Here is a 12,131-nt window from a genome sequence, read left to right as displayed (position 1 = left end):
CTAGTAGGAATTCAATAATGCATCCAGGTTTAGCAGCATTCACAGTGTGCAATTAACATGGTAAACAACGGATGTATGACGTTACAACGCATACTTTTACTCCGCAGACCATTACAACGCGACTTTTACTCCGCATACCGTTACAACGCATAGCGCCTTGGGGCGCTGGATAGTGGTAAGTATAATTTACTATTCTAACTCCAGTCCCCGTGGACCCTAGGGAAGGTGTTGGATAGTAAATTATACTTATTACCTATCCTAGAGCGCCCCCCAGCGCAATGCGTTGTAATGGTATGCGGAGTAATGGTCGCGTTGTAATGGTAGTGCGGAGTAAAAAATGCGTTGTAACAGGTGTATACCGTAAACAACTAGCAGAGGTACAGAGATTGGATTATCTATGGATTGGAGGGATTGCAATGAATGTATCCTGAACCCATGCATTCAGATAAAGTCGCAGGGATAACCTGAAATGAAGATTACAAAAACCACATTATTCCAGATCTGGCTGGTGACAAGAGTTACCAGCCACATCTGGTTTACATGTAAAAATGGAACACCAGGCAATATGGATTTTTCAACCGTACACTTCTCCTCCTTAAAGTAGGCAAAAAGTTCGGATGAAAATCCATATGAAAACGTGGAAACTGGCACAGAAACACAGACCTCTGCATATTATTTCCCTTAAGCCTTAACAAGGAGTAATTTATCTCCCCTGGAATTACCAGTGTCTATGTTATTCATAATTCCATGGGGCATGGGAATCCAGGGTGAATCCTCACACCTTAGTTGCACATGACTGCTGCATTACACCAAAAGTGACGCTTCCTAGAGCAGACCACATTACACAGGAAGGTGGCAATGATGAACAGACGTCCACCAGCCATGCACCACCATCCACCGCAGAACCTAGAAGAATGTCATGTGATTTTGAAACCACCTACTTCAGCACCTAAGCTGCTGGAACCTCTTGCTTAGATATCCTTTTGATTGGGCTGAAGCCTTCGTCTCACGTACCCCTACTACTTCTGCTACCAGTACCCAGTCCATAAGTGCACTTTCTGTTGTGCCATCCATTTCCAGCACTGCTGCTCCAGCTTTGACACCCATTGTAAGCACTCTTGATTCTGGTTTTGTGACCTCCGTCTCCAACATAAGTGCCACTGCCACAACCGCTCTTACTTCCAACTCTGCTGCCACCACGCCTCCTCTGCCTCAGGAGCCCCTGGAGGTCTACAGCCCATGCTGACGATACAGCTCGGATGACCGTGTCGGAAACCAGCAAGATTTGGAGGAACGCGAATGCGGAGCCCTAAAGTTTACGAAAAATGTATCTTCAACCATTTACATAAGATTACATAAAAGCAAGTCATCTGCAGATGGAGGTCAATAGTAGCCAAGGGTGAGAGCAGGCATAGAGAATCTCTGACGCCTCACCACTAACTCCCGATGAGTAGAGACAGATCACTTTTGGTTGGTCAAACCCTGTAAGGTTATTTATGACAATAAACACTGATTTATAAGACTGTGTATTTTTTAAAGTATAATTTTTTACTGCACTGCATCATTCAATTTGCGAACATAAAATGGAACGCTAAACTTATATGATGAAGGTCTCATTAGGGACCACTTGATTTATGCAAAGACAGATGGGGAGCAACATGCATGAAGTGCGGAAATTAAACAACATCAGTTCACCAGTCAATTGCTAAATGCATTATGCCAGCAGACAGGCAGAGATTTAAAAAAACATGTGCAGTGTAGATCAGAGGTAGAAACATCATTCCCGAAAATGTGACTCACCTTAATAATAAGTAAAGTTACAGAATACTGTGTCAACTTCTATGTTTTTTTCCAACTGAACATTTTTGCATCACTATGGAGTTTTCAAAACAAACATTCAGTGGGAAAGTTAAGTTACTAGAACATATTTCCTTGCACTCAAATGCCAACTTTTCAAAACAAAGAACAAAGTAAGTTGATTTGCATCGATAACATGCATGAAGAACACCGTCTTGTCACAACTTGTTAGAAGTTACAAGTTATTAGGCTACTCAATTTCTGGTGGTTGACTTGGGAAAACTCTACCTTTTTAGGAGTGATGAACATCAGTAAAAGTAACAAAAACGAATAGCGAATAATGTCAAACCAGATGTCCCTTCTCTTGGCCGGTTTCCCTCGGCGCTTATGAAGAAGGTCTGTAAGGTCGCCCTATTTGTGACAGTGACCTTCCCTTCACAGTCTATGCCACCACAAAGAATGCTTCTTCCATTTTGGTAGCTATGCGAGCTCCTACATCGATTACAGCTTCATCACAGCATTGCCTTAATGTTTACGCTTGTCAATTTCTGTACCGAGTATTAAAATACATGCAAATACTGGAGAGGTATTCCCGCACAACCTCCGAAAGGCATATGAACAATCAACTAATCGATTGCTCTTTTCTGATATCACTCTTTACCTCATCCTCTTCTAGTTTTTACCTTGTATAAGAACAGGATTCAAATTCAATAAAATTAAAATGTTTGCTCTTCTCTTAATACAATTTTGGCAAAGTGAGCAAGGGTCCCACGTCTGGGCACACCCTGGCAACTTAGGGAGAACAAAGCAAACGCAAGTTTGCAGGGAAGTCCCTTGTTCACTTTGCCACTGGATTCAAGCTAGCCTGGCTGATGAGGGGTGTTACCCCGAAACTGGTCCCAGGATGCTTGTTTCTGGTCCAGGGAAGACCTGGATTGGCAGTTCAGGCTGGATTATTCCCATGAGGCACATGGTCAAGACTGATTTTCATATAGCTGGGTCTGAACTGGTGTGGCAAAGTGAGCTAAAAAAGATAATGGATTCAACCCAGATCTGTGACGGGGTGAGTGTATGAGGGCAAGTTTCTATAGGATGGTGTATAATAAATATCTAAGAAACCATTATAAGAGTTAATAATATAGTCTTACTGAACAGAAGAAAACAACACCAGCAGGCAATGGGACATAACAGTTTATATAGCACTATTTTCTTGGGACATAATGAATGAAGCACTTGACAAAGTAAATTTAAAAAATAGGCAGCACCTTGACTACTTACTATTGCCATCTGTGGTAGGTCTTAAATGGTCAAGCATGTAAAGGGGAAAACTTGGTTATTTAGTTAGAAAAAAATTGTCTCTGAGACCCTTTGAAACCAACTATTTCATAAACATTACTTCTGTTGACTCTATGTTGCAGCTTCAGCATGTGATAGAACAGACAGGTGCACGTGTTGGAGTGGCAATACTTTGTTAATATTTTGGTGGCAGTGAGACTACAGTGCTGTGAGAACACATCATTTGTGGTAGCGGTACCAGGACTGAAAAACATGGTGCTGGAGGATGATAGTGCAGTGGTGTATAGACTAGTATTGTGATGGTAGTTTGGTGCTAGCTGTCATATGATGGTGTAGAATGGTTGCAGCACTAACTTCTTTAGTGGTGTTGCAGTGGATGGAAGTAGAAGTCAAGTGATTGGAATTGGAAGTGAGTGGGTCAGAGGTTGCAATGCAGTGCTTGGTCTTGTCTTGTGAATGGTAGTGGCATGATGCTGAGATGTGGTCATGTAGCGCTAATAGTGCAGTGAATCAGGGTAATGAAGCGATAGTAGATGGTACTGTGAGGTGCTAATGTAGTGATGTTAAGGTAATGTAGTAGGTGGGGTGGTAGTTCAGAAATGAGGTTGTTGTGTGGTGCTAGTATGGTGCTGGTGGAGTAAGTGTAGTGCGGGAGGTGGTCATGCATTTTTGGGGTTTTAGTACTGCAGTTGATTTATGTGGTAGCATGGTGCTGTTGGGATTATAACAGGTGCTGTAGAACATAGTTTGTTGCTAGTTGTGGTAGTTTAATGCTGCTGATACTAGCATTATGCTGGAAAAGGAGTTGTGATGTGGTGTTCTAGTGTTAATGTAGTATTACAGTGAGATGCTCGGGTGGTAGCACGCCACTAACAAGTGGTGATTCTTTTGTAGGGGTGGGAGTGTTGTGATTCCCATGCTGTTGTGGTGCAGACAGAGGTACCATAGTGCATAGAATAGTAGACTCTGCAAAGATTGTTAGTGTGTTTCTGCAGCTGTGAACAGGTATTAGGCTGTGAAGAGAAAGACTGATGGTGGTGGTGGGCAGGAGTGCATTGATGATGGATGGTAGCTTGACGGTAGAAGGTTGATGCTGTGAGATGGTGATGCATTCATGGCAATAATATTGCAGCTAGAAGTATGCCACTAATAGAACTTTCATTAACAAAACCAGGGATTTGACAATTTAGAGTAAAACACATTTGTGTTTCGTGCATTAAGATGTGTTTCATGTATAGTTATGTGGGTATGAATTTAGAATTATGAAATAGGTGATGTGGGGACATGATGTTCTGGGGATGGTATTCATTTATTTATTTATTTTATTAATCAGTCTGTGGCAACAAGGACTTTGTGGTGTTTGATATGCAGTAGGACAGAAACCAAGCGGATTACATACTAGTACAATGTGGACAGTATGCAGTATGGAGGTGCCTGTATCAATGTGATAAAGTAGTGTGGGATGGCAGGGCATTAATCGAACATGGTAGAGGAGACTGTTAGCACAGTGATGAAGATTATAATTGCTATGCGATGAAAGCATGGTAGAATGGGGTAGAGTTGTAGTGCTGATTGTGGATTTATGGTTGCAGAGTGGTCCTTGGTGGTTGCACTACAGTGGTAACATATAGTTGAAAAGTGGAGGGGTGTAGTTTTGCATACCTTTGAAGTGGTAGAGAAGGGATGGGGGTTATAATCTCTTGGATAGTGGCAATACTATGACCTAACGTGGTCAAGTGGTAGGAAAATGCTGTAGTGTTCAGATTAGTGTGGTGCTCTGAAGTGATAGTACAGTGGTGGGGAGGTAGTATTGAATGTGGTGGTGCTCCAGTGAAAGGAGTGCTGTGTGGAGCTGTGGGATGTTAAGGCTGTGCTGACCTTGAAATGTAGTGCTTGGGGATGGTAGTGCATCAGTGTGGTGGGGGTACTGCACAGGTGAGGGGTGATAGCATGATGCCATGGCAGCAGAGTGGGAGTGTTAGAAATGGGGTCTCTGTTTGGCAGTGGTTTGCACCCTGTTCAAGTAGGTTCCTTAAATCTAGTTAGGATAAAGGAGTTACACAACTAAGATACTCCTGCCCACAACCTTGGTAGTTTGACATGAGCAGTCAGGCTTATCTCAGAGGAAATGTGTAAAGCATTTTACATACACACAGTAACACAGTGAAAAACACTACAAAAGGAGTACACAGCAGTTTAGAAAAATTGGAACTATTTATCTGAATAAAACATGACCAAAACAACAACAACAAAAACCACACAGAAGTAAAGATATCACTTTTCAAAAGTTAAGAACATGTAGTCCATAGAAATCTATGGATGCGTCCCTTGTGGCACAAAGTACCTTCGATGTGTTAAAATTCAAAGACAAAACAGGCATAGGGGAGGTGAGGCACTGGAAAAGCAAAGCAATTAGTTGGTTCCTTACTCCCAGGGGAGGTGATGTGTCGGTTCCTTACTGACAGGAGCGGTGATGGGTCAGTTCCCTACTGCTATGCAGGGGAGGTGATGCATCGTTCCTTACTGTCAGGGGAGGTGATGCGCTGGTTCTTTACTGGGAGGGGAGGTGATGCATTGATCTCCTGACCCGCTGCCTCGGTTCCTTACTGCTGGGTAACATTGATTAAGAAAGTGGTGCCCAGGGATGATGCGTCAAAAATCCAGACACGCTGCGTCGATTCCACAGTGATGAAACACACGCTGCATCAGAGTTGTAGTGGTGCATCAGGGTCTTCGGTGTTGCGGTGCTTGAAACTCATGCTGCAACGGTTCTTCTGATGTGCTGTGATGAAAAGCCGGGGCATGCGTGTAAGGGGAGCAATGCGTCAACATCCAAGACGGTTCTGGTCTGCCGGTGATGCAGTGGAAAACTTGGTGCCCATGTACGATGCATAAAAATCCGGACGCGCTGGAGATCGATGCAGCAGTGGCAAACAGGCGTTGCATCGATTTCTTCAGCAGCTGTCCCACAATGCGTCTATTCTTTCAGCCACACAGCAGGGCCTGGTTCGGAGTCAGTGCGGAGGTCTCTGACTTCGGAGGCATTGTGCTCTTAACTCGGGCTGCTGTGGTTTCTTTGGCAAAGGGCAGATTCTACATCAAATTCTTCTCCTGTACTGTGATGTTGCACTGGAAAAACAGGGGCTGGGAGGGTGAAACGTTGATTTTGAAGTCTTTAGCAGCAGGAACTATCCCAAGAGCCCAGAACTGGAATTTTGCACCACCTGACAGGCCAGAACTCCCATCAGTGGAGATCAGGGACGCTGCAAGTCAATTCTTTGATTGCCTTGATACTTTTTAACAGAAGGCAAGCACACCCAAGCCCTTGGAAAAACTTCACAAGCAGGATACAAAGAAAAGCCCAACCCTTTTCCTCTCCAGAGCAGAAGCAGAAACTGTAGGCCAACCCAACAAAGTAACACACAGCAAAAGGGCAGTATTCCTCCTTATAGCTCTTCTACTTGGCAGTCTCCTCTTGATCGAGAAGTGTCTAAAAGTCTGGGGTTTCAGGTCGATTACTTATTCCTCTTTTGGCCTTCGAAGTAGGCATTCTTCAAAGGATTGTCTTTGTGGTGCACACGTTCTTAACCAGCCTGGTCTTGGCTCCAGACACACTCCAAGGGGGTAGAGACAGCATTTTAAGAGGCCAGGCACAGCCCTATTCAGGTGTATGGGACAACTCCTTCCGCCACACTAGCTCAGGAAGCCATATCAGCCTGGTGATGAGCCATCAGAATATGCAGGGTACACCTCAGATCTCTTTGTGTGACTGTCTAGAGTGAATGTACAATAGACCCCTTCCAGTCTAACCAGACATTGATTCCACATGCAGGCAGAGGCACAGGATTGTTAGACAAGAAAATTCCCACTTTCTAAAAGTGGCATTTTGAAACAAACAAATGAAAAACTATCTTTACTAAAATATGTCTTTTTAAATTCTGAGCGCAGAGAGCCCAAACTCCAAATCTCTATCTGTTCCCAATTGACAGTTACACTTGTAAACTGCTACAAGGCAGTTCCAACCATAGACTATGGGAAAAACCAGTGCTTGCAACAGTGAAAAACAAATTTGGCAGTATTTCACTCTCAGGACATGTAAAATACACTAGAACATGTCCTACCTGTCACATACAATGCACTCTGCCCATAGGAGATAACTTGGGCCTACCTTAGGGGTGTCTTAAATGTGTAAAGGGGAAGGTTAGGGCCTGGCAAGTGGGTGCCCTTGCCAGTTCGAAATGGCAGTTTAAAACTGCACTCACAGACACTGCAATGCCAGGCCTGAGACAGGTGTACAGGGCTACTAATGTGGGTGACATAACCAGTGCTGCAGGCCCACCAGTGACATTTGATTTACAGACCCTGGGCATACCAAGCACACTTTACTAGGGACTTACCAGTACATCTAATATGCCAATCATGGAGAACCAATCAAAACTATAATTTACACACTTGCACTTTAGCACTGATCAGCAGTGGTAAAGTGCCCAGAGTGCATAAACCAGCAAAAACAAAGTCCAGCATAACATGAAAAATACAGGAGGTAGAGGCTAAAAGACAGGGGAAACCACACCAAAGATGCCAGGGCTAACATTGATGCATGGATTTTGTCTTTTAGTTCACCAGATTCTAAGTCAAAGGGCCCAAGAACTGGATTTAGCACCACTTGGCACGTCAGGACTCTCAGAAAAAAGAGCCCAGGCACTGGTAGGTGAAGTCTGTGGGAAGTTGGCCTGATATATGATGCTCACTAGTTCTAGTGATCACCTTGTATCATGCCAAGCAACCCTTATGGTGCAGGTTGTAAAGTCAACCTTATAGACAAGCTATCCTAGGGGTAGCATGGACTAAGCAGTCTTAGGCTAAACTCTGTAAAGGCATGTGAAGCAAGCTGTTTTACCATACACAATCCCTTGAATACCAAATGAAAGGACACCACACAGATATATATTGAAAATATATATGGATTTATTACTACAAATATCCCTGATACTCTTTATGAGCACAGAAGCAAATGCGTTAAAACAAAACACAGTTTAAATACACAAAAGTTGCACAATATGGATGAGCCCTAGGGGCCACCTAAACCATATACTAAAATAGTGGTATAAGAACCACTATGGGGAAAGTGAAGAGGCCTAGGGCCTGGGGAATCGCTGGAGCTGTTCGGGACTAGCAGTGAAGAAGTCGGGAAAGGCCCGCGGGACTCGGGTGCAGTGCGGAAAGTGCACGCTTTACCAATGCAATGTCAATGGTGCGTAAAAGTTACAAAGTTAGTTAAAAAGGAACCTTCCGAGTGACCTAGAAAGCTGAAACTTTAGACACAGGCCCTACCAGTGTGGGAACACCGGCAGAGCTGAGTTACCTCACCCACAGGAAGCGGGTGCATAGGGTCGAAGTAGTGTCGGGTTTCGTCACGCAGGTCGATGGTGCTTGGAGCTGGAGATGCTGCAGGCGGCTCGATGTGAAGAGTTCCGGTGGATCCAAGGGTGGATCTGAAGAGGTGAAGACCTGAAAGCAGAGGGGACAATGTTCAAAGTCACTAGCCAGTGACTACCGTGGAACCAGAGTGGAACCAGGCGATGTCGGGTGCAAACAGGCGTCGAGGTGTAGCTTCTCTCTGCAGCCACGTGGACACGAGGGGTCGAAGACGTCCAGGAGTCGGTCACGAGCTGTCCCACGCAGGCTTCTTGCTGTTGGCGGTGTCGGCGACTTGATAGAAGCAAACAGGCCTTGGCTAATGCAAGCCACGCAGGAATCGAAAAAGGCTTGTTACTCGGACCAGCAAGGTCAGAGCAGGGGCTCCTTTTTACAGAAGCAGGGGCAAGTCTGGAGTAACCAGACCCGCAGTAAAAGTTGTAGGTTTCGTTGCCAAGATGGCCACTAGCCGCGTGGCAAGTGGACGGTTAGGCGCGTCAAGTGGCACGATGCAAAAGGGCCCCACGCAGATCGTGGAGATGCTGGGGGGCTGATCTTCGGTGCAAGGGCTGCTCGAGGTTGGGGCTTCTCAAACCCCAAAGCACAGCATCGAGGGTGCCTCTGATGCTGCGCAGTCAGCGTTTCGGGGGTCTTCCAAGATGTCCGGTCCCACGTCTCTCGGTGCCTCCACGGGTCCCTTCTTTGCAGGGACTGTGGATCGGGCGGTGAGAAGTCTGGGAGTCTGGGTCTTGTCAGGCTCTGGGCTCAGGCTCCGGCGGGAGGCGGCGGCAGAGCAGACGTCGAGTTGCTGGTTGGTGGCTGTATTCAGAGGGTGGTCACTCCTTGGCCACAAGGGAGATTCTCTTCCGTCTTCTGTGCAGCAGAATGTCGAAGTCCAGTCTTCTTCTGTATTTCAAGTTGATTCAGGATGATCTGAAGTCTCAGGACACAGCTCCCACTCTTATTCGAATCTGGGGGGCCGGATCACCTACTAGGTCCCTCCTCTGGGTGGAACCAGGAAGGGGGGTGGTTACACCCCCTTTCCTTTGTCCAGTTTCGCACCAGGACTGGGGCTGGAAAGCCCCAGCACCGATTTGAACTGGCCTATGCACAGGGACACCTTGTGTGCCCCAGGCATGTCTGATTCTATTCAGCCCTGTCCTACCCAATACACAAAATCCTGTCTGGAGTGGTGCTAGCACCTCCCCAGGCAGGAAACCCTTTGTCCAAGCTGCCCTCGCTGGAAGGACTCCCAGCAGCAGGAGGTCAGACTTGTGTCTGTGGTGGCAGCATCCATTTTGAGATGCTAAGGCTCTGTTTAACTTTAACCGGGGTTCAGGCTAGGTACATGTCGTGTCCCTCTAGAAGGGTGGAATGCTACCCCCGTCGCCATAACTGGCGAGGTGGTAGTATTCCAATTCGTATGACACCTTACTCGACATGTTTTGATAAAGCCAAACCTAAGATAGCATTTAACCGCGAGGTTCATAATGCACTTAAGAGTATATGGTATGGCAATATCATGGAACAGCTAAAGGACATGGTTCCGAAAGCTGCAGACAGGCTCAGCTCATGCCAGAGCACCATCTCACATATTTCCAAGCACTCTGCCTCCAGGATTGATGAGGCCTTCCATAGGAGTGGCTGATAGGAACATATGTGTCCATTTTAGGTTAGGTATAGGCATACTACACCTAAGTAAGGGGTGGTTACACCGACTTACCCCAGCTGAGTGATCAGCCAGTTGTGTCAAATATGGAGGCCAGGCCAGGGGTGGCACAATACATGCTGCAGCCCCTGGTAGGCCTTGGAAGCACCTATGCCCTGGGTACCTGTGTACACTGTTACAGGGGCCAATAAGGTGAACCAGTTCCAATTTCGTTATGCACCTAAAGTACATGGGTTACAATTTAGAGAGAGAACAGCAGGCTGTGGGTCTGATTAGCAGGCCCACAGCCACATTAAGTCATAAACCAGTGAAGCAAAAAGCAAAAATTTGGGGTGACCATAGGATAGCAGACCCTACTCTCCTACACAACCCCCCCCAAACGCAGGGACATTAGACTAACCTTGACCAGTTGTGTCTTCACGTTCTAAGTGGAAGTACCTGGAGAGACCATCTGCATTACCATGGTCAGTCCCTGGGCGGTGCTCCACTGTAAAGTCCATCCCCTGTAGGGAAATGGACCACCTGAGCAGTTTGGGGTTTTCACCCTTCATCTGATTAAGCCATAAGAGGGGCTTATGGTCGGTCTGAATCTTGAAGTGAGTGCCAAACAAATATGGTCTCAACTTCTTCAGGGCCCACACCACAGCAAAGGCCTCCCTCTCAATGGCTGACCAACGTTTCTCTCTGGGGGTCAGCCTTCTGCTAATGAAAGCAATGGGCTGGTCTTGACCATCTACATTAAGTTGTGAAAGCACAGCTCCCACTCCCAACTCAGAAGCATCTGTTTGGACAATAAACTCTCTGGAGTAGTCAGGACTCTTCAGGATAGGTGCAGAGCACATGGCCTTCTTCAGGTCATCAAATGCCTTTTGACAGTATTCTGTCCACTGAACCTTTTTGGGCATCTTCTTGGATGTCAGATCATTAAGAGGAGTCACAATGGACCCATAGTTCTTAACAAACTTCCTGTAGTACCCAGTCAGGCCCAAGAAAGCTCTGACCTGAGTCTGGGTAGTTTGAGGAGTCCAGTCCTTTATGGTCTGAATCTTACTCTCCAGTGGTTAAACTTGGCCTCCACCCACAAGGTGGCCCAAGTACACAACCTTACTCTGCCCTATCTGGCACTTGGTTGCCTTGATAGTGAGGCCTGCCTTTTGCAGAGCCTCTAGCACTTCCTTCAGGTGGACCAGGTGATCCTCCAAGGTGGAGCTAAAGACAGCAATATCATCCAGATATGCTGCACAAAAGTCATCCAACCCAGTAAGGACTTGATTCACCAACCTTTGGAAGGTGGCAGGTGCATTTTTCAAACCAAAGGGCATCACCACAAACTGGTAATGCCCACTGGGGGAAGAAAATGCTGTCTTGGCCTTAGACTCCTCAGCTAACCTGATTTGCCAGTTGCCAGCTGTCAAGTCAAATGTGCTCAAATACTTGGCAGAAGACAATTTGTCTATGAGCTCATCTGCTCTTGGAATTGGGTGTGCATCTGTCCTGGTGACAGCATTGAGTCCTCTGTAGTCCACACAGAACCTCATCTCTCTCTTCCCATCTTTGGTGTGAGGTTTGGGGACCAGAACCACTGGGCTAGCCCAGGGGCTCTCTGAAGGCTCAATGACACCTAACTCCAGCATCTTTTGTACCTCAGCCTTGATACAGTCTCTGACATGGTCAGGCTGCCTGTAAATTTTGTTCTTTACAGGAAGACTATCACCAGTGTCCACCACATGGGTACACCAGTTAGTCTGACTGGGTGTCAGGGAGAACATATGTCGATATGACTGCAAAACCTGTCTGCAGTCATGTTGCTGATGTTCAGTGAGGCTGCCATCTAAGGCCACACCATCAACTGAGCCATCCTCAGGGTTCTGAGTCAGCAGGTCTGGGAGAGGGTCACTCTCTTCCTCCTGCCCCTCATCTGTAGCCATGAGCAAGCCCATGTCTGCCCTGT

Source organism: Lissotriton helveticus, chromosome 2_1, assembly GCF_964261635.1.
Source record: "Lissotriton helveticus chromosome 2_1, aLisHel1.1, whole genome shotgun sequence".
Lineage (NCBI taxonomy): Eukaryota > Metazoa > Chordata > Amphibia > Caudata > Salamandridae > Lissotriton > Lissotriton helveticus.
The sequence above is the reverse complement of the archived record's forward strand: the minus strand, read 5'-3'. Positions refer to the sequence as shown.